The sequence below is a fragment of the Callorhinus ursinus genome, unplaced genomic scaffold (assembly GCF_003265705.2).
Source record: "Callorhinus ursinus isolate GAN/ISIS: 27379988/994484 unplaced genomic scaffold, GSC_fseal_2.0 scaffold45, whole genome shotgun sequence".
Lineage (NCBI taxonomy): Eukaryota > Metazoa > Chordata > Mammalia > Carnivora > Otariidae > Callorhinus > Callorhinus ursinus.
Window position 1 is genome coordinate 12,129,376 of NW_027397107.1, and position 4,814 is coordinate 12,134,189.

The 4,814-nt window shown below is 46.5% G+C and overlaps 1 pseudogene; it reads right to left on the minus strand.

The window, feature by feature from the left end:
- Window positions 1-3,129: 3,129 nt before the first annotated feature.
- Window positions 3,130-3,460, minus strand: LOC112839891 (transmembrane protein 216-like; annotated as a pseudogene).
- Between the last annotated feature and the right edge of the window lie 1,354 nt (window positions 3,461-4,814).

Consider the following 4,814-nt stretch of genomic DNA (forward strand, 5'->3'; position numbering starts at 1 on the left):
TAGCCGAATGTTCCAAAAATGAGATCCTGACCCATGCTACAGCAGAGATGGACCTCAAGGCCGTTATGCTGAGTGAAATAAGCCAGTCACAAAAAGACAAATACTGTATGATTCCACTTGTATGAGGTGCCCGGAGTAGTCAAATACATAGAGGCAGGAAGGATGGGGGTTGCCAGGGGCTGGGGAGGGGAGGAATGGGGAACAGTTTGGGATGATGAGAAAGTTCTAGAAACTGATGGTGGTGAAGGTTGCACGACAGTGTGAATGCACTTAATGCCACTGAACTATATGCTTTGAGATGGTTAACATTGGTAAATTTGGTAAAAATGGTACATTTTACATTATATATATTTTTATTACCACCCTCCCCCTCCCCACCCAAAGCTGCACAAGCTTTTCTAGGGCAACGAGTCTGGGAATTTGACACTGAGACTACTTCACCGTTCCAAAAGGTTACTTTCCATTCTTTGGCCCCTAGCTTACCCTGCACCCATCTGTCTCCCCAGCATCACCATCTTAAGGCATTCATTTAGGCAGGAATGTGGCCACAACCAGGACAAACCCATCAGTGCCTGGAAGGACAAAACGGTAGTAGCACTGGGAAGCAGAACAAGGTAAGCTGGGAGAGCTGGTGGTGATCCTTCCTTCAAGCCACAGCACCCCCAGATCCTGCCTTCCTATCCTCTCCACCAGTCTTCTTGGAGCATGAGGACAGCAGTGCCTGGGGGAGATGAGTGCCAGACCCTCCTGGGCTTCTGAGACCACACTCCCCCATCCGTAAGGGTGGGGCCCAGCCTTCTCTCTGTCACCAAGCTGCCACCTCCAAATCAGGCAGTTGGGACAACCATGCCCGGGGCACCTCGTTCTCACCTCCTTGGAGGGCCAGGGGAAACTGGAGCCTGCAGCCTTCCTCCTGGGAGACAAATATGGCGGCCATGGGAGATGGAAGATCAAGAAGGAAACATAGGGCAGATCCCCAGGGACCTGCTGTGCTCTTGGCCAGCCCTCTGCTGCTGGCCGGGGCCGGAGCCACATCTTCCTGCACGCTTCTCACTTCTCCCAACTAGAAATATTGCCCTTGAATCAAGACAGTGGTTAAATACCTCTAAATAATTAATCGTTCTCTTGAATTGGTGTTCTCTACCTACTTATGCTTTTTGGGTTGCTTTTGCTTGTCTTTTTCCCTTTTTGATTCAAAGGTGGTATTAATAATTTATGAGCAGACGTGTGGTCACATACACTCATGCTCACACGCAGAGGGAGAGGAGTCCCCCCCCCCCCTTTACTCTGCATGTCAAAATCAATACGAGGCAAGTTCGAGCCTCCAACATCAGGCTCTTTCCTGCTCTTCGTGGAACAGAAATGAGGGTCAAGTCTATGTATAGGTTTGGCCTGAGTCAAGCTCAAGAGCTTTTTATTCTGTTCAACAACGTTAACAGGCACTGGGTCCCAACAGACTTTAAATAGAGCAATAATACATTCTGTGACAAAGAGCACCGAGGGGGAGAAATTAGGAAATGGAAAATGGAATGTTATTTTTTATTCAGCTAGGACTTCAAAAGAGGGGGAGTAAGGGAATCTAATTAGTTGGTACCAGAAGGCAGGGTTGCTGGAGGAGAAGACTCTGGAACATTTGCAGTCCCTGTTACTGAAGTAGTAGCCCCAGAAAAATGTGAAGCACAGCAGGATTGGACCAGGCACAGGGAATCGCTGGTGAACGTTTTAGGTGGGCCGAAAAGGGACATCCCAAGGAAAACAGGAGCATAACCGTGCGTGCAGAATGCCCCATTCGCAAAATGACAGATGAAGACGTGATAAACAGGATTGCTCTGAGAAGGGGAACAAGGACGGGGGATGGGACAGGCAGGAGAGTCGCTGTTACCTGGAATGTTTCAGAACCTTGAATATTTGCGTGTATTACTTTCCTACAAAAACCAGGAAACAGACAATAAGGACATGAGCACACGAACTGGGGGCAGATTTAAAGAGGCTTACTTGTGCTGAACGAAGAGAAGTCAGAAGAGCAGAGATTGTGAGAGGACTTTTCTCTGGTCTGTAAATATTTTGACAAAATAAGTCCTATAAAGATGTAAATCAGAGTTCCTCGAGGTGGCACCATACCATGTGACTTTGTCCGTCAAAGATGGCAGGATACCGGCTGTTTCACATGGTCAGACCCAGGATTTCTCCATTTTTGGCACTGTGGACCATTTGATACTATTTTGTTGCATTGTGGGGGCTGAACTATGTGTTCTAGGATGTTGAGTGGCACCCCTGGCCTTGACTTACTAGGATGCTGGCGGCACCTCCCCAAGTGTGACAATCTTTGATGTTTTCTATGTCTCCAGCAGGACTGGCAACCCAATCTGGGGGACCCAGTGCAAATCACAATGTGGGGCCTCTTGCACAAAAACTATTGAGAATTTCAAGACTGTGACAGCAGAGCGTGAAATCAAGTGTGGGGCTGGGGCCCTTCTAATTATGGTGCCCCATTTGACTGCGCAACATATACACCCATGAGGCTAACTCTGGTCTCCAGACATTGCCAAATGTGAGAACCACTGGTTTAATCTACATAGACTTAGGTCTACTTAAGACATATACTCAGGGTCGTAGAGAAAGTCTATCTTTTTTTTTGTTTGACGGAAAATACACATTTATTATAAAATAATGTTTATTTCATGATGAGGTAGAAAAATAACACTAGGAGCTACTTAAAAGGTTGGAGCTTGGTCTCTGAGGACTGAGGTGAGAGGCTTTTGCTTACTCTGGAAGCAGAGCGTCCCGAGCCCTCTCTGAGCTCGTGGGACAGGTGTGATACAGCACATATGGGGAGTAAGCAGCTCTGGTCCTGCTGGAAGCCCAAGGAGGCTACATGGACCAGACAAGATGCTCTGGCCATGAGGACCAAAGAGAACATGAGGGCAGAAGGGAACTGTCAGGTTGGAACAGCCTTGTCACTCCCAACACTGGAGCGAGAGAACAGTCTCTCAGGCTGAAGGCTGATGGCCCTGGTTCAGAAGATGATGCCCAGTGGCCTATGCTCAGTTTGGTGCCCAAATGTCCGTGTGGAGGAAAAGTGGCAACCTTTCCCAGGACAACTTGACCCACCAATTCTTACTGGTGTGGTCAAAGACTGGAAGTATCCGTGGTCTCCACAGAGACCCATGGAGGGCTGCTGGCTGAAATTTCTGTACTTCCAATCCGGTCCACACTGGAGAAAGCTATCAGGGTCAGAATCTCAAACAGCACCTCTGAACCACTGAAGAAGAGCAAGATGCAGTTCATGATGGCTCCCAGAGGGGCGCGTAGGACTGCAGTGGCAGATAATAGAGGCCATCATGGCACATGGGAAGGTCAAGGCCACGCTGACACCAAGAGGCATCTTTTGTTGGCAGACGTTTCCCTTTGTACCAAAAAATAGTTGAATTACTTCAATTTGAAGGTAAAGGAGAAGCATCACCACATCTAGTACTAGATTGTCTGTTGGATACGGTTGCAGGAGAGCTTTACACAGAAATATGAAGAGTTCCAGCAGGAAACAGGGAACACAATAGCATCTGTTCAGAAAGAACAGGATTTCCAGTGGTGGGGGTGAACCCCAGCCGTTTCCCTCTGGAAACTCACTTCTCGGCACCATCTTCAGTCCCCATGGAAACTGTGTAGGCTGCTACAGCCACTTCCAGAGCCTCTTTTATTTTTTTTTGAAAGAATAAAATTGGATGAAGTCTTAAGAAATACTATAGCAGAACATCAAGTACTAGAAAGTTTGACTGACAGCCAATCTGGCCTGCCACCTGTTTTTGTAAATAAAGTTTTATTTAAACACAACCATGCTCATTTATTTCCATACTGTCTGTGGCCACGTTCCCCTAAGACAGCAGGGTTGAGAAGTTCCAAGAGAGACCATATGGACTGCAAAGCCTAAAGTATTTATTTGTCCTTTTACAGAAAAAATTTGCTGACCCTGTTCTAGATGATTGAGTTTTCAACCTGTGATGATGGTGGTGGTGGAACAGATGGAATTAGCTAGAAGCCTGTGGGTGTGTGATCTTCTAGCCCCTATTAACCACACCAGCTAGAGCAGTTAGGGTTCTTGTTGCAGAGACTGTAGGTAATTACTGTGGCTTATGTAAAGGGAGGAGAATTTATAGGAAGGCTATCAAGGGTGCTCAGAATCAGTGGGTGGCTGAATTAATGAATGAAATCATGTGTGGAACACATGAGAAGTAATGCCTTGGGTTCTTTTGGTGTCCAGCTTCCTCACTCAGAGTGCACAGGAGAGAAAATGATCAGGATGGAGCTGTTTGAGTATTAAAAAGAGCTGTAGACTGAACAAATGTAAGGTCTAGGTTAGTTTTTATTTTATCTGAACAGGTTCATTTCATTCCTAATAAATATTCTTTTACATTTCAGCTCTATTTCCCCCCCACTTTTAAAAAATATTAGATGTCTTGGAAGAAGTGTTTGGCGAAAACAATCGAAAGGAAGGAGGCCTGATGGAAACTCAAGTAGTTTTGCAAGAATAATAATAATTATGTTGATCGGTTTCCTGCCTAAGCCTTCTCAGTGGGCAGTGTTTGCAAATTAAACACTCTATGAAATATTCAGCCCCTTGCCACATCTCAGTTGATTTGTATAATCCCCCCTGCCCGGGCTCTGGGGTGAGCTAGTCCCTGATTAATTATTAAATTCCCATCTGTACAGTGTGAACAGGATAATGAAATTCCAACAGGCCCTAGGAAAAGCCGGGCACTGCCTTCTGGGGAAGGCTTCTGGCTTTCCCGGGCTTGGTCCTTCTTCCAGCCAAGGGT